Genomic DNA, 25,042 nt, shown 5'->3' with positions numbered 1-25,042 from the left:
TTTAAACGAGAAAAATAATATGGTGTAAATCAATGAGTTGGATTTACTAATCATATTTATATACGTTATGAATAAATAAAATGACACTAAAATAGTATAACAGATTAAATGTTAAGTATAAATTAGCACTACGTAATACATACTATATACTGAAAGTTCTGATCGTGTGATACCAAATTGATATTCCTAGAAAAACATTGTAGTTTATATTAAAACAAAAATGTATGATAGTAGAAAGAACATAGTATTACTTACATTAAATAGGATCATCTATGTTGTCTAATAATCCGGCTTCATTTATGAGGGCCTGAAAAAAAAAATTAAAAATTAAATAAACATTATTAAGATTCTATGGAATCTGAAAGTAAAAAAAGCGGAGGTTCTTCGTTTTCATCTACTTGCTCCGGGATATCAAATAATAAATTTTGTAAACTTGGTGTAGGCTGTAAAATAAATAAACATAGTTAAATGCAATAAGCATGTTTATATGTACAACAATAACATTATTGATTTCTTAATCATACATACTTCAACATTAATAACAGCGTGGTGTGGAGACCCCGGAGCTGCTTGAATTATTTGTATAACATATCTGAATCGTTGTCCGTTGGCTACTAATTTTTTTTCTATAACAAGAAATATTTTGTTTTAGCGTTAAATAGTATTGTGATAAAAATTTACAGATTATTAAAATAAAATATTTGCCAAAACATTGATATAATATAATAATTATGTAGATAATAATATAATTATGCAATATAAATATAATTAAATAAATGTATACAAAAAAAATTATATACCCTTAATCTGCGGAGACGGTCCTTGAAATTCCTGATTTTCTTGTTTAACATTTCAAAATTATAATGAGGTTCGTCATTCATACACAGTATTAAAAGATCTAGACGGGCAAGCTCGGTCAGAAATTCATCACCATGATATAAATTGTTGATGTCCCAAATTATTGGAAATTGCAATATCTTATAGTCAATTTTTTTAAGTTGCATTTTTAATAGTGTACACTTCACAAACACAAGCTAACACTTCAAATGAGGGTTTTTCGTTGCGTATAACCAATTGACAATTTGAAACCTATGGTTTGTGCCAGGGGGCGCCACTGTGGACGCCATAGACAAAGCAAGGGAAGTACTTATAGTATTCACCAATGATGTTGCTAGCAAACAAATTAATTGAAATTGAATCGTTTACAATATTTAAACTTGGATTTAAGTAAATATCATTAAACACTGTCATGAAAACATGTTGAGGTCATAAAATTTTGAAAGTTGAAATCGAATCTATCGATCGTATAAACAAAGGACCGTTTAAGACAATAGAATTACAAGGAAGGGTCATATTGAATGCACATGTTGGAGTTTGTAGTAAAAAAAAATCAGCCAACGGTTCGAGGGGTTTTTTACCTGCTGTTGAAATGCGTGGTGTTTTGAGTACAAAGTTAGAGATAAAGTGTTATTTAGTTAATTTAGATAGTAAAAATACACACAATACATATTGAATAAATATATAATGAATAGTGATTTAGATTGAATACTGATTATTCAGCAAAGGTGGTCGACTAGGTAGAATGCCGAATAATTGCAAATATTTGTAGCATCTCTAGTATTTATAGTGTAAATGTACAAAATAATAACAAGTTTAGAAATAGGCTATATAAAATATGAAAAAAATGGTATTTTTGAATATAACATAAATACTTTAACCTGAAATTTGTTACATTATCATAAAATATGAAAACTATATATTAAATACATGAAATTAAATATTTATCTTACTCTGCATATAACAAGAGGAAAATCTATATTTGAAGTTATTACTTTAAAAATAATATTATATATAACAATAAATAATTTATGCGAGAATTGGTGATAAAATAATACACGTGGAATATATCATACAGAAACATTGGCATAAATGTACAAAATTAACGAGTTAATTTGTATAAATAAATAATTAGATAAGATATAGAATTAAAAAGTAAGAAAAACATTCAAACTTACCAATTATTTGTTCAACAGCAAAATACACTATAGCATTACACTTCACAATAGCACTCAACTTCACTACATCGGGTAAAATTCAAAACTGGTCAATGACAACGGACAGTTATGCGACGCATCTCCCTATTATCATTTCCGAGACGCATCTTTGCGGGGTTGCCATAATAAAATAATGAGTTATTGTATTACCATAGTAAGATATAAAACGAAACGTTAACTAAGATAGTATTAACGTTATTTCAATTGTTTTTTTAACTTTAAAATAAATAATTTTGCAAAAACAAATTCTGTTTAGTATTATTATTATTAAATAGGAGGGAGATTGGGGTTATGTCAGAAACATTGTTTTTATGTTTCATAAAAATTTAAGGTTTATTTGGTACATTTTATTATGATTGCAAATCATTGACGTTGGCTATCTGTAGAAAGGGCCTAGTAAGAGTTGAATGAACTGGCAATTGAAAGGCAATGAAAGATTATTAACTGATTTAATTATAATAATAGATAGATGGACATTTGTTAATTTTGCAAGAAGTGTGTGAAATTTTGTTTATTTTGTAAGAATGATTTTTACGGTTAGTCAAATGTTAGATTGCAGTCAACCTGGATTTGTTGGTATTTTGTTGCGAATAATACACAAAATAGTCAACAAATTCTTATCAGTAGGCTAAAATCGTATGACGATTCGACCCATTTCAAAGGGTAGTTTTTGTTGACTATACACTCCACAAGAAGCTAAGACCATGACTAATTACACACCTCATCGTGAATAAGATCTTTGATATCAAAACACGATGATGACATGTCAATGAACATGCATTATCACATTATTATTTGCGAAAAGAGTTATTGAAGCATTATTTTTAAATATATTTTATCGAGTTATTTGAGATATGGTTTTGTATAAAAAATGGTTTTAAGTTTTTTTTTTAATAGAAAGATAGATAGTTGTATTAAAATGTCTACAAGTAGGACTTATTTTCATATATTATAATGATGAAGTGTTTACAGTAGTGTAGGTATTTATAAATTAAATGTTTTTGTATGTTTTTCTTTATAAAGATTTTCAATGGGATTTATTTACAAACATTACATAGTAGTTTTGATTTAAATCTATGTTATGTTTGTGAAGGTAATATTTTGATACAAGTATCAGGATATTATCATGGTATTTTTAGGTTTCATTAACACTTTATTATTAATATGGGAGTAAGTCTGAAGTCAAATATCTTGTTCATGTATGTGACATTTTCCAAGAAAACTTGATTGGCAGGGGTGATTTGGTAATGGAATTTGGATTGAATTTTGATTAATGAAGTATGAGTATCCTAGTACTTATATCAAATGATTTTTCTACTTTGTGAGGGGAGGTTTTATTGGTTCATTTATTAACCGGACAATGTGGTTAAGTCGCCGGATAGAAAGATCCATAGACTAGGATGAAACCATAAAACCGAGCTACTAGAGTTTATTGGATTCACGACCCAATACCCTAGACCGGCAGGAAAATCGTGACGAAAAGATAATCATAACACATTATTAAAATTCAATGATCTGGGTTTCATATTGGATCAATCACAATCAATGAGTATTGGTTTAAACACACATCATACACCACACGTTTAGTATACAAGGGAGGGAAAAAGGGGATAATACCAACAAATTAAGGATATAATTTTCATTTTTTTATTGGAATAGGGTCCGAGAATTCTACATGTATGTGTATACGCATACATTGCAAATTCTCGAGGGGGCGACTGTAACTAGACGCACTAGCTGATCTAGTTAACATAAATAATGATTGACACAGCTGATCAATCGATCTATATTATTTTCATAAACTTTAAAACCTCAATTATTATATACAAATGTTAATTAAAATAAATACATGTAAGTAACTATAATATATGCATTCAGTAAATTAATTTTAAATAACAGCAAAACATTCTCACGAGAAATTCTAAACAACAAACAAAAACTTAACTGAGTCAAGTTTGTAGTGGGCCATTAATCAGAAAAACTGATTCGCTGAATCCAAAGAGAATGGAATGTGTATAGAGAATTACTGTCGGTGAATTTTGTAGTCACGAAGATTATGCTGCCATCTGTTGACGCAGTATTGAAACTAAAGATGAAAATGTATAAAAATATCAATAAAACATATATATTTACATATAGACATAAATGATTTTTATTAATTTTGGAACGCCATGTGTTTTGATCCATGTTTTTTACATTGATGTGCATTAGAATTGTTGAATATCAAGAGAGTGGCGCCATCTGTTAGAGAGTGGCTTTGTCTTGATTTCCGAGGCAAGGGGTTTCTTTTGACTTTGCTTGTCTTATGGGATTCACATCTCTTTGCTAAAACTACTCAAGATTGGAACTCGAGTTTAAAGGAAATAAATAACAAAGTTTTTATTTTGAAGTGCGCCTAACGCGTCAAATGCGTCAAACGCGTTTCGTTAATGTCTTTTATGGTTATAAATACCCCCACGCCAAGCTGGGAACGGATTATTCTATTTTTGTCCGTCGGATTGTCACGATCTCTGGCTCGCCCGTAGACGTTAAAACAAAGGTGTTATTTTTACGGTTGAATGTTTGACATTACGTAGCTACTATGCTGCTTTTTGTCAGACTGTTCAATTGCTAGTTCAGTGTAAATACTTACGTGTGTTTTGGTGTTTTTGTGTTTTAGAGCCAGATTAGTGTCTGATTGCACGGTCAATCAACCGAAAACGCCTAACCTAGCGGTGATAAGCAGGCTTTTCCGGGAATCCAGTAGAGTGTTAGGTCCAGGTCGCGAGAGGGGCCTGGCGTCAACCTTTTTACCTACACAGGTGACGATTATACCTCTTACGTTATCTTCAAGGTCTGACAGAGGGATGTGAGGATCTCACGTGTGGATCATTAAGAGTAATCTTTACTCACTGAAATCTGTTGGTAATTGAAGAAGCGTGGTCTTGTTATATATATTTATATAATCACATTTTATATTTGGAATAGGGCGCCTTATTCGTCAGTACCCTTGGCTACGGCCTATACTGCGGAGGGAGGCAAATTACACAGACACTAGGGTTTGCAATACCTCGGTTTTGTCGGCCGAACGTTTACAGCTTAAATTAGGGTCCCTCTCACACACTTCCCCCCCCCCCCTGTAATACTAGAGGTTCGCTTCTAGTCTTACACATTAGAATAGGTGAAATTGGGGTAGAGTTAGGGTAGAGTCATTATTTGGGTGTTAGGGTTAATTATTATTTCTTTCTTTATTATTATTTATTCTTTAACATGTATTTTAGTTACATACAGTGTTAAAATCATTAGAGAGTTAATTGTTTTAAAATACAGAATAAATTAAAGTCTAGTTTTAGTAGCATATGGATGGGTTACTGAGGCTCGTATATTAAATATGATTTAAAGGTAATACATTTTTATATCTGGTGAGATAGGGGAACAAAGTTATTTGAGGACATACTAAATAATTTTGTTATAGGGAGCTAGTGACAGGCGAAGCAGTTCACTAGTGACAATTTGAGCTTTTCTATATTGGGTATCTAAGGGTTAAAAAGTCATGTTTATTAGACGATCGCTTCAGTATTCCATACATTTATAGTATATTCAGATAAGTTTCTTGGCGTTTCTTCTTGTCTGAAAATAGGTTCCGAAACGCAGATAAAAGTAAATATTACATAGTGTTTAGGAATACCTATTAAAAACAAAACAAAATAAAATAGGTATTATTTAGTTTAGAGACCCGACTTCATCCGAGGCGTGACAGTAGATAAAGTATGTTTGTACGTATTAATTTTTGCAACATTTACATATATATATTTTCCTTTAGCTAGCTAGATTAGCGAATGGATATAAAAGGAAAATATAATTACAAACAACAAGGGCTTACACTACTGTTCATGGTAACTGGTCACGGTAGGGCTCGGTAGAAGATAAATTCTAAAAAATATAATTTATTATTTAATTTTTTTCATATGATAGTGTTATAATATAGAAATACAGTAGAAATATTTACAATTACATAGGGTATTTTAGGGGTAGTATTTTAAATCCAAATCTAATCAGTCTGCACATAAAAGACGAAGGGTACTAAGGTTCACAACGTATTAATTTCACTAGACGATCACATGGCCAAATTTATTTATTTTTATTTATTTATAATTAATTCTGGATGAGTTTTATTAAAGTAGATTAGCTAATATTGGGTTAAGGTACAAGTCGACGTCAAAGATATGTTTACACTTTTCGCCTTATTACAAAGGAGTAAGGTGCAAATGTGTAAACATATCTTTGACAAATAATTTCATTTGTGACCCATTTCGTACCTTGTTATACGGCGAGATTCGGGAAACGATTTAGAGATTCACTTGATATAAAATAGTAAAGATATTGTGGCGTTCCACGGCAAAAGGTGCTGCGGCGGCTGGCGCTTACACTATTATTAACGCCGCTCCAATGTTCAGCCGGGGCAATGGTACCTTTTGCCGTGGAACGTCACATATCTTTCACGACGGAGCCGCGAAAGTAATTTACATAGACGCGAGCGTATCTGTCAATGTCAAAACTGGCCGCGTTCCCAACGTGCAAATCGCTTACGCTCCGTAGCGAACGAAACGCAACTGTCACCGTCGCACTAGTATAGATGAGTGATAGAGAGAGATGACTACGCTACGCCTCGGAGCATTGATAATTTGCACGTTGGCTAGGCACCCTGGTTTATTTGTTTTCGTTATAATTATATTACAGTTCATCATCATTAACTTCGAAGAATAACCTATTTCGTTCTATAATGAATTTAAAATGAAGAGCCTCTAAGATTTGCATAATTTTCATCAGCTTGCCTTAAAAACCGAAACATATTTTCTAGACAGTTCTACTCCAAATTCAAGGCAGCGAAATCTTAGGATAAAACTCCTTTATATATTCTGGCCACGTATTCTGGCGGCCAGCGTTCGCTTTTAGGATCGACGGGGAATATATATTATCCAATATTCAGGGCGATGTGAAATAAATCTGGGATAACATTACTATAGATTAGTGCTATTCTATTTATCTTATACAGTATACACCCGGAAATATATTTACAATTATTCACCACACCAATGACACCAACGTGAGGCAAATTCTACCTAAAGTAAGGACGCTCAGCATGAAGAATTTCGTACGTTGGCCCGCCAGGGCTCTGTTCCTGCAGAAAACTTCATGTTCTGTGTGTTTTGTGCTCTCAAGAGGACAGAAACGATCGTATGTACTATTGACCGTAGCATGCTACGCGCCAATTGCTACGACGTAGCGCTTCGCTCATTTCGTAGACATTTAGCACGTAGTGTACCCATAGCAACAACTTACAAAATCTTACAAATTAAGTATATCAGTTTAATTTTTGTTGTTTTAAGTGCGTCGAACAACGAAAAGTAGAATGGCCCAAGTAATCTATATATATAAATGCAAGTGTCCTGACTGACTGACTGACTGACTGACTGATTCATCAACGCAGAGCCGAAACTACAAAAGCCAGAAAGTTGAAATTTGCACACCAGATTGCATTTATAAAGTGTACAAGAGATAAGAAGCGATTTTGATAAATTCAACCCCTAAGGGGGTTAAAAAGGGGATGAAAGTTTGTATGGGGTTAAAGTTTTCTTTTAAGCTAGGAATTTGAAACTTCGTAAAAAGATATATTATTAAAATACAAGAAAACTGATTTCAGCGTTTTTGAAAATTCATCCCCTAAGGTGGTGAAAAAGGAGTTGAAAGTTTGTATGGATATCAAAAAAAATTTCAAGTGGTGGACTTGAATCTTTGTATTTAGGGATATTCTTAGAAGACAAGAAAAGTAATTTCAGCGTTTTGTAAAATTCATCCCCTAACAGGGTTAAAAAGGGGTTGAAAATTTTAATCCATTACAAATGCTTTGAAACTTCGTAGAAAGGCATAATAGCCGATTACAAAAAAAGTAATTGCAAGGTTTTTGGAAATTCAACCCGTAAGGGGGTTAAAAAGGGGATGAAAGTTCGTCTTCGGGTGCAAATTTTATTTTAAGTTAGGAACTTGAAACTTTGTAAAAAAGTATCAAATACAAATACAAGAAAACTAATTTCAGCGTTTTAGAAAATTCATCCCCCAAGGTGGTGAAAAAGGGGTTGAAAGTTTGTATGGATATCAAAAAATTTTTCGAGCGCGGGACTTGAATCTTTGTATTGGGGGATATTATTAGAAGACAATAAAAGTAATTTCAGCGTTTTGTAAAATTCATTCCCTAACAGGGTTAAAAAGGGGATGAAAGTTTGTATGGGGTTAAAGTTATCTTTTGAGCTACGAATTTGAAACTTCGTTAAAAGATATATTATTAATATACAAGAAAACTAATTTCAGCGTTTTTGAAAATCCAACCCCTAAGGTGGTGAAAAAGGGGTTGAAAATTTGTATGGATATCAAACATTTTTTCGAGTGTGGGACGTGAATCTTTGTATTTAGGGATATTATTAGAAGACAGGAAAAGTAATTTCAGCGTTTTGTAAAATTCATCCCCTAACAGGGTTAAAAAGGGGTTGAAAGTTTGAATCCATTACAAATGGTTTTGAAACTTCTTAGAAAGGCATAATAGCCGATTACACAAAAAAGTAATTGCAACGTTTTCGGAATTTCAACCCCTAAGGGGGTTAAAAAGGGGATGAAAGTTCGTCTGCGGGTGCAAATTTTATTTTAAGCAAGGAACTTGAAACTTTGTAAAAACGTTTTAAATTGTATGGAGATCAGATATTTTGTGAGTGCGGAATGCGGAACTTGAATCTTTGTATAAGGGCATAGGTACCTATTATGAGAATACAAGAAAAGCAATTTCAGCAACCAACATCAAAATCCACTTGACTTAAAACTTCATACAACTTGCTAAAAAAGAAAAGTACTTAATTTCAACATTGCTTGGATATGAAAATTATAGGTACTAAAGAGGTAAAATGTTGAAGATAAGAGTCCACGCGGACGAAGTCGCGGGCAACAGCTAGTAAAATATAAGCCCCATCAGTCAAATATGAATGGAAAACGATAAGAAAGCCCTTAAGTAATTAATGTAAAATAATAAATTCCGAGTTGAATGCCTAAAATATAAGCTTTATAATGGAAAGATGAGAAGCAAGCTATGTTCCACATTTCATTCAAGGCTGTAATTTTGAGAGAGACTCATAGAATTTATACGATAAGTCTTTAATTGAAATGGCTTTTGAGGATTCAGTCTTTGAAATCTATATATCCTATCAAACACATAAATGTGAAATGATTTGAGCCAAGTTCAATATTAAGAATATACAGTGTGGAAAGATAAGTCGGGCCCTGAAGGGAAACTACCTTAAATCCTTAAGCTGGCTCATTTTACTTAAAGGAGACATTCCTTTATGGGATTAATAAAGGAATGTCTACTTTAAGTAAAATGAGGCAGCTTAGGGATTTAAGGTAGTTTCCCTCCAGGGCCCGACTTATCTTTCCACACTGTATGCGTCGTTGTTACAATATGTGCAATACATAATGGCGTAGTACAGTGCCATCTATGTATGTCACTGTCGCACTCGCACCGCCCAGAGCCACGATATTTTTTTCTTACGGCTGTATAAGTGTATATATATTAGGGCTCGCGGTCGTGTCCGTGATTCGTGAACCCGTAGCCGTGCGCCCGGTTTCGTGAATCACGGCAACGGTTTTCTGGTCCGTTCCGCACGTGACATTCGGTTACGTGAAATTAGGGTACGTGAATCCGTGTAGATCCGTGTAGGCGTGATCACGGCTTCACGTATCTTAAGAACACGCCGGTTCGGTCCGCCCGCGACGTTGCTTAAGTTCATAATTATAATGATACTTACTAGGGAGTTTTACACCTTATACATATTTAATATAAATATAGTGCAATGCAACGGGCAGGTCGCTAGTTTTGACTAAAATCAATAGCTGATTATACAGAAAACAGAATAACCCCATAAATTATTTAGATATAACCATTATATTCAAATCGATGTAAAAAATACAATTTAAGTTTAATTCACACGTAAATGTTTGTCCGACGAACGTCCCGTATTCAATATACTAAGTGGTAACTCAATTCAATAATACATACTTAGTCCTTATTTATTTTTCTCCCGGGCGTGTCGAACCTACGAGACGTGCGATAAGTATTCAACGGAACCGAGCCCGAAGCTCACGCAGGTACGGGCTACATATCATGGCGTGTCACGGCGTGTCACGTGAATCCGGACGCGAACGCAGGTACGAGGTACGTACCTTGCCGTGTTCGTGAAATTCGTGATCTTAGTACCGCCGGGCTTAAGAACCCGTAGCTACGGATCGGCGTGTATCACGGATATCAGGAGCCCTAATATATATCTCTTCCACCATCAATAACTCTTTATATAAGTAACACAACGCTGCGCTGTCCACATTTCTAATTTCACTTAATCAATTATTTTGTCATAAAAAAGCAATTTCAGTTTAACTGTACAGTTACCACTAGATATATCGAAGCGGCCTACGTGCTCACAAATATCTGAGCACGCCTCTATTGTCAAGGCGTCAGAGTACTTGTTTAGATATTGTGAACACCTTGGCCGCTCAGATATATCTGATGGCGACTGTAGAAATAAAACGTGTTTCCTAAACAGAAGACGTTCGCAGTTCATTTTACGACACTCCTACACTTAGTCACGAATACAAAATGCAATAAAAGAGGACATTAAAGTTACTCTGGGCCACTTTATAGCACAATCGAAATAGGACAAATCTCGAAATCTCTAGAACAGCCCTAAAATTTGGTATGTATTTTAATTAAAACTCCTGTATTTATTATAAAATTTTACACAAAAATGTACAACATACTTTTGTGAAAAAATAATCCATCATAAGAAAATACTCTATTAAGTAAGGTTTTTAGTCAATCAAACATTACCGAATTTCAGGACTGTTCTAGAGATTTCGAGCTTGACCTAGTTCATTTATCGTATTAGTCGAGCTAAAAGAGGTTATCGAATTTTAACTATATTTTTGTGGCTGAATAATGTTGTTTGATTGAATAAATGCATTAACAAGTTGAAAATAATCGAATTTACTTGGATTTAACATTCAATTACACTAAGCAAATTTTTTTAATACTCTGTAATCTTGTTGTTTCGGCATGGCGTTTCACAATGACAGTGCAACTTCGATTGCATGATGACGGTTATTGGCACCTATGCTTTAATAATTACATCAGAAAGGCATTTAAGAGAAGAAGGCAGAAGAGAAAAGACATTTATTTAAAAAAAACAACTTGACTTCTTTGGGTCGTAAAGAACTTCGAAAAAGCATTTACCTCATTGCAGAGCCCATTTAAGCGCTTTATCTACTATTTCTTCTTATGATTGTGAGATTTCAAAGTCTCCTTAACGGCTAGCTTCGCACAGTCGTCGGTCTGATGCCGCAAAGGCGCCACTTTCTGGTCCACCTGAATAAGCAACTGCGCACGTCGCTGGTTCACCATGTCTAACACCTTCACCGCACACACTTCCAACGCATCTGCAGCCTTCACCACCGCAGTCGACGCCTTTAGAGACTCCAGGGCAGAGTAGCATCCGCCTTCGTAAAAAAGTTTCAAAGCAGATAGAAAGCGAACGTTTGAAATGCGGACCGCTTGGATGCGCTGCTCAATACCTCTTTTATACTCCACAAGAAAGTCGTCTAAAGACTGTTTGAATAAATTGACGAGCTTGTTCAAACGCAAGGCGTAGCTTGACATCTTTAACCTTTTTATTTCAGGGTCCAGCTCTTCACGCGCCAAAAGCTCCTCCATGTCCGCTTGTATACGGTAAATCCATGGAAGAATAGGATATAGTTCAGGCGAATCAAATGATAAGTACTGCTGTATTTCTTTTGGAAAAGAGTCTATGAAAGCATAAATGGCTTCAATGTGCGAGGTTAGGCGGGCATCGTGGTGGCGTAGCTGGGATAAGCGTGATTCTAGACACGCTTGTACACGCTCCGCTCTGATACTATGAAACACCATTTTCATATTGTACCTCATATCTAAAATAGACTTCTTCTCCTTCACCCATGCTTCAGACTGACGCTTTAGATCTTCAGGCAGTTCAGACACGCAGGTTTGAAAAGATTCCAAAAACCCGTTCTTCCAATTCGCCAAAGACAAAGTATGCAGTTCCGTTTGGAAAACGGCCCGCGGTATCTGTGACGTAATACTGAACGATTCTTCTCTCGTTAACTCGACGGCTGACGAATCGCATCGCTCTATCGGATACTTTTCGAGAAAACAATTGAATTCTGCGAGTAAAGTGTCTGACATTGGCCGATTCAAATCCATGTATTCTTGTAGTCTGCCTGTTTCCGCGTCGTGGTGATGAAGGTATAGCTCGGCGACCTTATCAAGCAGGGACGTGAGAAGCCTCTGCAACGGGTTTAGTTTCTCCGCTTCGGAGCAGGTGCGCATTTGCTCGAAGGTGATGTTGAATTGTACCTCATTAGCGAGCTCAATGCAGTCATTGTTAGTGATGAGATCTTCAACTGCGGCCATCGTTAGCTTTTGAGCGAGCGCTGAACGCATGATGTGAGCATTCCAAAGATGCCCCGAGTCGTGAAGGACCATAAAAGTTGTTTGGAGACGAGACCCCAATTTATCGAAACTTTTTTCCAAGCGAGTGACATCCTGTATTGTCTCTTTCTTACGAATGGGAAGTTTGATAGTAGCCAACCGCTTTAAGGCGCTATTGATCATTTCGTGTAGGTCTTCGCTGTCGTATTGGCGTATATCTAGTCCGGAAAATTCGCGAGTCTCAAGTTCCATGCGTAGATCGGTTAGCTTGCCAGAGAACCGGGTGACAATTTTCTTTACAGCCCTTTTGTAAGAGTCTAAAATTCGTGCGATGCAATCTTCTATTTCAGAAACCTCCTCTAGAATATTTTGAAGTTGCGTTGTGTTGGTAGACTTCTTTGAATCGGCGCTATAAGTAGAATTACGAGCAAGACTGCGACTGATTGACTGCGAACTGAGGTGCGCACTGCGTCTCCTACTATAGCACAGTTCGACGCCAAGACATAGTTGGTTGAGGGATGATTTCGCACGCTTCACATTTTCATCCGCTTGAGCCCGCAGCCTCGCTTCCGAATCAAAGTATGCTCTGCGATTACTTAGAAACTGCTGATTAGCGTCGTATGTGAGTTCGTCAAAATCGTGCAGTAATTCCTTAGGGGGTTTATTTCCGATAGCAATAACCCGTTGAAAGTGGTCCCTTAGGAGGACACGGATAGCATTCGCGCGTTCCTTCTCTAAATCCAACGCCTCGCGTTTGAAACGTCCTATGCCTTCAATCCGTTGAGAAATCAGGTCGTGTATATTTTTAAGAGCTTCATTGCGATCGCTAAGCGAGAGCGGTTCTTTTTTATCGCAAGCTTTTACAATGCAGTTTATGTCTATTTCGTTTTGTTTGATATCGCCGAGGAGATTTTCGGCTAGCGCGCGTATTTTGGCATCTAAATCGGTGTTAGCTTTCTTGGCGCATTCTGTGAGGCTTTTGACGACTGCTTCGTGATCTTGTTCTCTTCGCTTGAGGTAGTTCGCGAGGATGGCGCCTCCTCGTCTCGGCTGCCACTCTTCGGGCAGAGCAGCCACTGCGGCACCGTCATCTGAACAGCCAGCTGATGCCACCAACTTTTTAGCTTCAACCTTACGCTTACAGAATCCGTGAATGCAATAATGATGCTTGCCGTGCATTATAAAAACTAATTATACGACATTGAGTAAATATGTCAAAATATGTGTCAAATTGAAATAACGACCAAAGAGTTTGACAATCGAAATAATCAAAAGGAGTTTTTAAATTTATTATTTTATTTTCCATTTTTATGATAAAATTTTTGCAAGTGAACAGTTTTCAATGGATGAAGTATTTACAATCATCGACGAAAAATATTGCGATACGTCAATATAAGCGTTTTCCAATAACTTAGTTATAAATTCTGCAAAGTAAAGCTTAAATTTAATTGCTTATGTGCATATTTTGCTTCAGTATTTCTGAAGCAATAAGGTATAGTCTGGCCCGATAAGCATTTTTACCCCCTTTTTCATTAAACTTTTCGGGCCTGAATTAGTTCAACTATGTATTATTCCTTTCTTAAGAATAGATAAGTTAAAATAAGTTTTTGCCAAAAATTTCATTTTTGGTACAAGCTTTTATCGCTGACTGTACTTTTCTTACGACAGACAACAATACTCATCGAGACAATTCTAAAAACCCCTAACACAATTAGGTTGCGTTGTTTCATCACAGAGTTTCTATGGCCACTATTGCGATTATAATGCGAAATATCACTTAGTGATTATTATTCAGGGGCATGTTGGCTGAATACCAGCAATTAGTGTTAATTGCTAATTACTTATGGTTAATTTGATCCAGCTAAAACCGAGATTGACAGCATATTATAATATTAAATTTCATATCCGTGGTGCTATAATATAACTAGGTTTACGTTTAGTTTATGTTAGTTTACAAAGTTCAATGGTTGTTTTAACTAAATTGGCGTTTAGCAAGCAATTGATTTAGTACAATGGTATTAAATAAATTGCGTTCACAGCGCCATTACAGTTAAAACAACCATTAACGCAATGGCGTGTGACAATACCCCATGGAATTTTTGGTATATGATTAGAATTTTGACACCCAGTCCAAATGTCTTTTACTATAGTATAAACTAATATAAAGTATAAACAAATACTAAGCGCCTAAAAAAGCGTTCGCTTGCTTGTACTACACATCAATTATGTTGGCGTAGGCGTGACATTTTTCAATATAACAAAATTAAATAGCAGTCATAAGGTTAATTGAGAGAAACTATAGAAGGTTTTGCAGCCGTCGCATATCAAATTAATCTTAATCACTTTACATTAATAATGTTATCTAAACTCTGTTCAATATTTCAAAGTCAACTATAACTTGTAAACCTCGGGATCAGACAGGTACAATATTTAACGGAGCAATAGTAGACTTTATTGTGTTGTAATAAGAATCAAGAATAGTCAAATAAGTAAGAAGGTATCCGTGACTTGGGCTCGACACAGTTCGATCATTAAAACTTTGCCCCGAGCGATGTGATAGGATTTGTTTTGGCAGTGTTACCGGGAATTCAATCTGTAAGTTTGTCATAGATCTTATTGTTAGTAGAATGAATAAATAAATATTTGGGGACAACCTTGTGGCTCCTCTACACTCTACATCATAGCCCAGCGCTGGACCAGCGAGATGGCCATGCAATGGTTGAGAGACACTATGAAATGGGCCAGTAGTTGCGTAATTTCCATCACTGGCCTACTACCTTTGATGGGCGGACGAAAAACCGACACCGCGGCCATCCCATCGCCACCCTGGAGCGCCATAAACCATCCGACACCACTACCCTCTCTACAAGTTTGCACAGCGTAGTGGGCCAATATTATGGCCCATAGTGTAGAGGAGCCATTACCTAGATCGACCTGGCCCTAATGTAAACAAAGCTGTACAGAACAACGCGACAAAACTATCTGTAAGACACCCACACTAGCGTCTCCCGGGCGTCGGCGCCTATAGTCAACTCTATCGGCTCGGCCACAACAACGCGACTGGCGACGACGGCAGCAACAACCATAGCTGGAAACGAAAGGTCCGATCGCTGTGTCCCGCTCCAACCTATGGTTATCGATGCCGCCGTCGCAAGTAGCGCCACGTTAGCACCACATCGCCATTTTCTATAGCGCTGAGTAGACGCCGACGCTCAAAAGACATAGTGTCTCTAACGCTCTAACTATTAGTCTAACTGATACATTTAGAGACATAATATCTGATAAGTCACACCTTTTCTGAGAGATCCTAGGGTCAATACTTGAAATATTTGTAAAAGTGTGAACAATAAGCTATTATAATATCGCTGAGTTGGACAAAAAATTCTGCACAGACTTAACAGTACCTATTAAGTACTATTATTTATTATGTGGCAGTGCCAAACGATGTTTTTTATGAAAAATTACGCACTTTTACACTGTGTTACTTTAGAAGGCTTCATTATGTTACGGCTGTGTTTAAAGTGATTTTGATTTCAAAACACGACTACATTTCTAAAAAGCAAACCAATTAAAGTGAAAAAGTAAGTAGTAAATCTATACGTAAATAATCTTCCGATTTTAATCCAAAAATAAGCACGTCTCAATTGATCCCCGAGCACCCGATACCGTAAGATCAACAGGGACCTCGCCTTAATTGGATTCCCCCCCAAATAAGATTCCGACCGAATGTACTTTTAAAAGGACGCATCTGCAGTCAGACGATTATGTGCTTTGTTGTTGAAGTTTAAGGTTGAATTTTGAGGGATAAATGAACTCGTTAAAAACATTCTTTAAATTATCTCGAAGAGATTAAGATCCTTAATCTCATTTCTTGCTATAGACGGTTGATTACCAGGTTGAAAAACAAAATGAATTATAATTTCTTCTATGGTAGTCAGAGTCGGACCAAGCTAACTCTGCACACACTTTGAAATGAAAAAGTGTCATCATAAAGGACAATTTTTTGTTGCACACATTGTTCTGACAAGATCGATGCAGTATAGGTAACCTTAGCCGAACTATACTTAGTAAGAGTAACGTAAGGTATGCGGCTTCAAAATAGAGGGTTACAGGTTCAACCCCCGACCCCGACTCACACCAATATTTCTCGGGACTACTAGTAATATACGAAATATCACTTGATATCTACACTCATGGACAAAAGACGAACGCAAAAAAAAGTTTAATTACTAATTTTGAAATGACTTAAGGTGCTGATGTAATCCAGTAACTAAAGCATTTTGAAATGTCTTAAGGTGCTGTAATCCAGTAACTAAAGCATTTTGAAATGTCTTAAGGTGCTGTAATCCAGTAACTAAAGCATTTTGAAATGTCTTAAGGTGCTGTAATCCAGTATAACTAAAGCATTTTGAAATGACTTAAGGTGCTGTAATCCAGTAACTAAAGCATTTTGAAATGTCTTAAGGTGCTGTAATCCAGTAACTAAAGCATTTTGAAATGTCTTAAGGTGCTGTAATCCAGTAACTAAAGCATTTTGAAATGTCTGAAGGTGCTGTAATCCAGTAACTAAAGCATTTTGAAATGTCTTAAGGTGCTGTAATCCAGTATAACTAAAGCATTTTGAAATGACTTAAGGTGCTGTAATCCAGTAACTAAAGCATTTTGAAATGTCTTAAGGTGCTGTAATCCAGTATAACTAAAGCATTTTGAAATGTCTTAAGGTGCTGTAATCCAGTAACTAAAGCATTTTGAAATGTCTTAAGGTGCTGTAATCCAGTAACTAAAGCATTTTGAAATGTCTTAAGGTGCTGTAATCCAGTATAACTAAAGCATTTTGAAATGTCTTAAGGTGCTGTAATCCAGTATAACTAAAGCATTTTGAAATGTCTTAAGGTGCTGTAATCCAGTATAACTAAAGCATTTTGAAATGTCTTAAGGTGCTGTAATCCAGTAACTAAAGCATTTTGAAATGTCTTAAGGTGCTGTAATCCAGTATAACTAAAGCATTTTGAAATGTCTTAAGGTGCTGTAATCCAGTAACTAAAGCATTTTGAAATGTCTTAAGGTGCTGTAATCCAGTAACTAAAGCATTTTGAAATGTCTTAAGGTGCTGTAATCCAGTATAACTAAAGCATTTTGAAATGTCTTAAGGTGCTGTAATCCAGTATAACTAAAGCATTTTGAAATGTCTTAAGGTGCTGTAATCCAGTAACTAAAGCATTTTGAAATGTCTTAAGGTGCTGTAATCCAGTATAACTAAAGCATTTTGAAATGTCTTAAGGTGCTGTAATCCAGTATAACTAAAGCATTTTGAAATGACTTAAGGTGCTGTAATCCAGTAACTAAAGCATTTTGAAATGTCTTAAGGTGCTGTAATCCAGTAACTAAAGCATTTTGAAATGTCTTAAGGTGCTGTAATCCAGTAACTAATGCATTTTGAAATGTCTTAAGGTGCTGTAATCCAGTAACTAAAGCATTTTGAAATGTCTTAAGGTGCTGTAATCCAGTATAACTAAAGCATTTTGAAATGACTTAAGGTGCTGTAATCCAGTAACTAAAGCATTTTGAAATGTCTTAAGGTGCTGTAATCCAGTAACTAAAGCATTTTGAAATGTCTTAAGGTGCTGTAATCCAGTAACTAAAGCATTTTGAAATGTCTTAAGGTGCTGTAATCCAGTAACTAAAGCATTTTGAAATGTCTTAAGGTGCTGTAATCCAGTAACTAAAGCATTTTGAAATGTCTTAAGGTGCTGTAATCCAGTAACTAAAGCATTTTGAAATGTCTTAAGGTGCTGTAATCCAGTAACTAAAGCATTTTGAAATGTCTTAAGGTGCTGTAATCCAGTATAACTAAAGCATTTTGAAATGACTTAAGGTGCTGTAATCCAGTAACTAAAGCATTTTGAAATGTCTTAAGGTGCTGTAATCCAGTATAACTAAAGCATTTTGAAATGACTTAAGGTGCTGTAATCCAGTACTTAACTAAAGCATTTTGAAATGACTTAAGGTGCTGTAATCCAGTAACTAAAGCATTTTGAAATGACTTAAGGTGCTGCAATCCAGTAACTAAAGCATCTTTATGCGTTCCTCTATATTTGTCCATGACTATATAAATCGGTTTACGCTGAATAATACAGTAAAATTATACATTTTGCGTTTGCGTCAAATCCGGTAGTTCTGATTTTTTGCAGGCTTGTTTATAATGTTGGCCCAATGAATAATCCAAGTTTGTGACCTCGAGCGCCGAACGCAACTTTGTCAAAAATCGAATAACCCGCAATTTTTTTTAGATTTGGGCGATTATAACCCTAAAGTACTAGTTTTGATAGTAACTTCCTAGGGCGTTTTTAAGGTAGAATAAATTTGCTACAATAAGACACTAGAATTGTCTCTGTACATCTAATATTTTCCGAGATAAAGCCTTTCAAATTTTAATAATTTTACATCAGTTCTTAGCTATAATATAAGGGTTAGGTAGGTAATTTATATGGAATTCATCACCGCCACGTTCTACAAAATATTTATATTCCCTAAAAAAATGTATGAGTGCCTATTTTGAAAAAAATCTAAATTTTAATGGAAATAAATATTTTGTAGAACGTGGCGGTGATGAATTCCATATAAATTACCTACCTAACCCTTATATTATAGCTAAGAACTGATGTAAAATTATAAAATTTTAAAAGGCTTTATCTCGGAAAATATTAGATGTACAGAGACAATTCTAGTGTCTTATTGTAGCAAATTTAGTCTACTTTAAAAACGCCCTAGGAAGTTACTACCAAAAATTAGTACTTTAGGGTTATAATCGCCCAAATCTAAAAAAAAATGCGGTTTATTCGATTTTTGACAAAGTTGCGTTCGGCGCTCGAGGTCACAAACTTGGATTATTCATTGGGCCAACATCATAAACAAGTCTGCAAAAAATCAGAACTACCGGATTTGACGCAAAATAGCCAGGTTACAAAATTCGACAAAGTTACTGGATTAGAAGGAATTCATAGAGAAGAAACCTGGCCAACATATTCCCATTAAAAACATTCGTTTTTTCAGTGTGTTCTGTACATTACATTACGAGTCCAACTTAATATATCTTATTTATTTCCTTATCTAAGAGTTGGAAGAGTTATAAGATCAAACAAAGTTGCGAGCCGGGTGCCACATCCGTTAAAAGTTTCTTATTATAAAACTCCTAACTTAACCGCTAGCCGCCCAGAGACCTATAAAAAGGTCTCCTGTTCCATTCTAATTTGAACTTTGTGTTGACACAATAATAGTACATTACTACAGAGGCCGGGACGAAAGGGGTTGCCGGCCGAAGATATATAGACGGCCGAGCGAAGCGAGGCCGGATAGGTCTGAGCGCGGGCAACCCCATTTCCCGCCGAGGTATGTATAGTGCTTTTCTCAAACATGCAATGAAATAAATAAAATAAAAAATCCACGAAACACAAGTTTATTTATAGAAAAAACTAAAAGTAAACTACACCCAAAATATAACCAACACGTACCTATATCATTATCACGCGTATGTTTTACACGAGTCGTGTATTTTTACTACCCGTATATTTTCATGAATCTTTGATTTTTTCGCCTTGTATCCGTCTGACTGTCGTTTTCGTCACATAAGTTTACATAGTCTTTCATGTTGATATCATGTTTCACATACATCGTTGCTTTATGCATGGAGTAAATAAGTATAATTTCCACAGTGTTGACAAATTTGTAGTTACATTCATTTAAAATATACCACAAAACTGTTTCTAATAAACTGTAAGCCATTTTTCTTAGTTTCTCAAATAATAAAATTGCCATAAGCAACCATATACATACTTCGTCTTTGACTTGGCGGCAGAGGCAGCAAGTTATTTAAAATCAATTCTGCTTACGCTGCCAATTCCAACACCTACGATTGTAATTAATATTAATTTCATTATTTCGTCGGAACTCATATTAAAGTAAAAAAATCAACAACGCACCATAAATCCAATAAAACAGAATGAAAATTTTTCAACCTTAAGTACCTCCATAACAATTTGAAAAAAATAACTACGAGTGTTTGAGTAGACCTTTTTACAGCTAACGTTTAGATGAAATATTTTAAATGTTTTTATTTGTCTAGTTAAATTTAAATTTAAAATTATAGAATTTGATTAATAATGTATTATTTATTAAGTTCATGTTGATTTTATACAAATAAAACTGCAAATTATAGCAAACATTGTTTTTTGCATTTTTTTTATAGGCGTAGTGGCAGAGTGTCGTTACGAACCATAAAGCAAATACAGCCTCTATTTTTTTTTATGGATGAATGCCACGATGCTGTGTCACAAATATCTGTGAAATGAAAATTAAAAAAGAGGACTTTGCCGGCCTAGGCCTGCAAGATTTGTATGAAATTCCATTAAAGACCTTTTGTCCTAGCCGCACCTGAAACGTCATACTTCGCAGCCTATTATAAGGAACATAACATCAATATTTCATTGCATGTTTGAGAAAAATTCATTTTGCTTGGCAAGGTTTTGACGTATCGTATGGGCGGCTAGAGGTTAGTCTGTGTTCGACTTAATGTCACTAAATGGGCGATTCTCAGAGATGACATTCGGTGCCTGACTTCGGTGCCAAAAATTTTTATTAACTTATATAATATGCGAGTTTATTTCCTAAAATCTACCCTTAATATAAAAAATATTGGTAGTGGAGGCCTCCATTAGAACCTTATAGTTTTCAAGATATTTGAGATTTAAAAAACACCGAAATCATGTGCAGGCACTGAAATCAATTTGCCTCACCGAATTCAATAATGCTTACACCAAAATCACATTTAGGTTTTATATCTTAATTATATAATTATTTTAATCATATTTTTCAATCCTATTTGTTGATAAGCTATGTAACAAGGCTAATGATCTCGAAAGCTTACATAAATTACGGCTTGTAAATCATCATCTCTAGAAGATATCCCACACTATATGACTGGCCTCATATAATAGGGTGATGTGTGGTCCTGAAACGAGTTTCAGACATGTCGACATTGTCGACCACAAATTACACATTATAATCATTTATTCATTGCATTATTATATCCATGAAGGAGAAGATGTTTGTTTCGCGCAATCCGACCGCACACGCGTCTAAAAAAACTTATGTTACCTGCACCCGATAAACAATACACTCTTGAGTGGTGTTCAATGCTCATTAAATATTTAATGTACTTATAAAGCAAAGTGATGCAATACGGAAAACAAGTATTTTTTTAATAAAAGAGTTTAAAAGCGTGAACTCCGTCAATTTAAAACTATAATATTTGAAGTAGTCGAGTAATGCTTGAAGATCCAATTTCCAATTAATTATGATCTCCAGCACCCTCAAACACTTTAGCTAAATTGTAACAAAGTTGTTGACAAAGACATAAGACATTGAGGATTGTTAAAACATTTGCTGTGTTCAATTTGTGTCTATGGCTATCCTTTAGAAATATCGATCAGTAGGTACGCTCAGTGCCTTTGAAGCGATCTCGACATTAGAATGCTATTTTATTTTTAATCCCTTGTTCTGTACATCCTGTCCCTTGGGTTCACCTTGCATAGTACTTACATACACAAGTTATTTTAAAAGAAGTGGGATCTAATTGACTACATTTATTTAACATGGCTGACATGTTTAAAGGTATCGAGGTGCAGGGCCTCCGGTGATACAGAGGACAACGAACATAATTTACTTAATTGGTTGGAAAAGAATATCAAGACAGAGAAAGAAACATTGGGTCTATACGTCTGGTTTAAAAAACTACTCATAGTGAACTAGTGATTTTGTGTACCCACTATGACATAATTTACTTACAAACATAATTTTACGTTTGTACAACGTATCTTTCACTTTTTAGACATGATAAATTAGTACAACAAACTAGTTTACAAAGCAGGATTTGAATTCAGTGATCACTTTTTTGATATCGGTGGTCAAAAAATCCACCGAAACCAGGGAAATCAACACCAGCGATATCAAAATTAATCGCTTTTTAGCAATTACAGAAATAGCATGAACGATACAGAGGAGATGTAATAATGGTGGATTTACGTACTTTCGATGACTTCTTAATCACTTACATAACGATAATTGCACTAAAACTTTCGGAGTAAATTGCACCACCGATCTCAAAAAAACATAGGACCAAACCCAGCGAAGGACGGAGAAACGTTTAAAAAATCACTTTATTGTACTGTGACTGTACCTCTACTTTATTCAACGGTTAAGGCACAACTAAAGCATACTATGTTTGAGACACTGAGTTCCTGGTCTACAACTTTGAAGGAGTACTGACATGTTTTGCAAATTACACCGATATCAGTCACTAGCCCGGGACACATCGTAAATTTGGTTTTATTCAATGTGTTGAGCAAACACATTATTGTGATATAAAGAATATGATAAGCTAACTAATACCCTATGCGTGAATACCCATAATAACTCCGATCGAATGCCCCATCTTGAGTAATATTTTTTTGTTTCATAAAATCTGGGTGCGGGACACGCCCACCGAACATCATTTTTGGCATTTGAATTTATTTTTCTTGTATTATATAAATAATAAATAAATAATTTGATAGTGTCCCAGACAGAATATAAGCTGAAGATCATGCCTAAATTAATTCAGATTTATTGAACAGTAAATTCAATCAATTACTGCCCAGGACACGTAAAAACGGCCCTCCTGAGAAATGCCCTAATGACAATGTTCAAATTTCAGTTCGATAAAAGTGAAATATAGAACCCTGTAATATTGGGCCAGCGAAGTGTTGTTCCTTTAGATACTTACATAACCCTTCGAATGCCGCGCCTGTATTCAATACGCACCTTAAACCTTTTTGGAATGCACGAAGGTTAAGTATTACACTGAAACAGTCCGCATGTATGGACTTCTTTGGCTTTAATCCCATTGAGTTACAGTCCACTCAGAAACCTCATTTAAAGTTCCAACCAATTCTAAATCTTATTCCGTAGTTGTCAAGGTTCATCTACGCCCGTCTAACTACAAATAATCGTAACCCTTAACTCCCTTGTCTTAGGCTTATGAATCAAGCAGTCCGTTGCTATACGGTTTGTTAAATAATAGTCACTTTGCAAAGCAATGTAGACCTTTTTACTTTGTAATAAGACTCAGCCTTGCGTGATAAACCGGCTAGTCTAGAGCTTATCTAAAGTAAAATATTAGATACCGTATTCCTTTATAATAAAGCTTCAAACGAACCAGTTTACGGTCTTTCAAGAGCTTAGTTCTGACCCCTTTCATAAGCAGTTGAGCTTTTAATCCTAGAAACTTGATATTACAAGTGGAGAGGGGAGAGTTGAAACGAGGCGTATTGATACAAAAGCGAGTACAGTAGAGTCCGGTTATAACGACACTCAAGGGACCGCTAATATTACGTCGTACTAACCGGACGTCGTACAAAACGAGCCGCCAATTTTAATATATTTTTTAATCAAAATAATTACATCATTTTGTATTTATTAATACTTATGCGACAATCAAAGAAATAAAACATTTCTTTTAAAATATATATTTACGTTAGTATTACGACACCTTGTCTTAAATGGAGAGACTTGTGTGTTTAGAAGAAGCCACTTTTCATCAAGGTACGCGTACTCACTCGTCATCCGCAAATTACTCGAATCCCGTAAAATAAAAAGTCATAATTCTTGGGGATCTAATCAAGATGACGTTGTTTTATCACATAGTTCCTGTGGCCACCTCCTGTGTCCATCGACAGATCAGCTCGAAGGTACCTACCAAAATATTGCATTGTCACCCAACTTACATAATTATATCTTATTTACCTTTTTTTTTTTATTATGTGTGTGATGTTTAATGTCAATCGAATAATGGGAATTGTTTTATTTAGTTTGCAAGATTACGAAAAGTCGCATGACTATCTATTTCATCTTGCTCCCTATATGCAAAAGGAGAGTTGGGTGCGCGGGACGGAGTAAGCTTCTTACCAACAATTTATTTGTAAAAACCACGTCGCTCGTCGTTGTAACCGGACTTGACGGACAGATTTTGAGTCAATTTCCGTCGTTAAAAGCGATCGGTCGTTATAAGCGGAGTCGTTATAAACGGTTGTGCTTTCATAGTAGCTTGTACTAAAACCAAACAAGTGCCTATACTTACGTCGCTATAAGCGGTTGGTTGTTATATGCGGAGTCGTACTAACCGGACTCTACTGTACTTATGTCATAGAAAGAAACAGTGCAAAATATTGTACCCATACATTAAAGATCAAATAGAAATAGAATTAATTTTGTTGTATAAGGCTAAGGCCGTATGTACAACGCTATATCTACATCAGCTTTAACATTTGTCTATACTATAGGAGGCTTAACCCAGATCACATTCATAACCTGTTACAAGGAGAAACACCTATCTGTTGTAGTTCTGGTTATTTTGGTT

The 25,042-nt window shown here is 35.4% G+C and overlaps 1 protein-coding gene and 1 long non-coding RNA gene across 2 annotated transcripts in view; one reads left to right on the top strand and one right to left on the bottom strand.

Annotated features, from left to right (window-relative positions):
• Positions 1 to 25,042, top strand: part of LOC134670956 (uncharacterized) — a 169,260-nt gene that overhangs the window by 102,818 nt on the left and 41,400 nt on the right. The gene's annotated exons all lie outside the window — the stretch shown is intronic.
• LOC134670941 (myotubularin-related protein 6) overlaps positions 1 to 25,042 on the bottom strand; it is a 100,522-nt gene that overhangs the window by 51,171 nt on the left and 24,309 nt on the right. The window lies entirely within an intron of this gene.

Source organism: Cydia fagiglandana, chromosome 14 (genome assembly GCF_963556715.1).
Source record: "Cydia fagiglandana chromosome 14, ilCydFagi1.1, whole genome shotgun sequence".
In the NCBI taxonomy this organism is placed as follows: Eukaryota; Metazoa; Arthropoda; class Insecta; order Lepidoptera; family Tortricidae; genus Cydia; species Cydia fagiglandana.
Note: the sequence above shows the minus strand (reverse complement) of the source record. Positions and strands in the feature narration are given on the sequence as shown.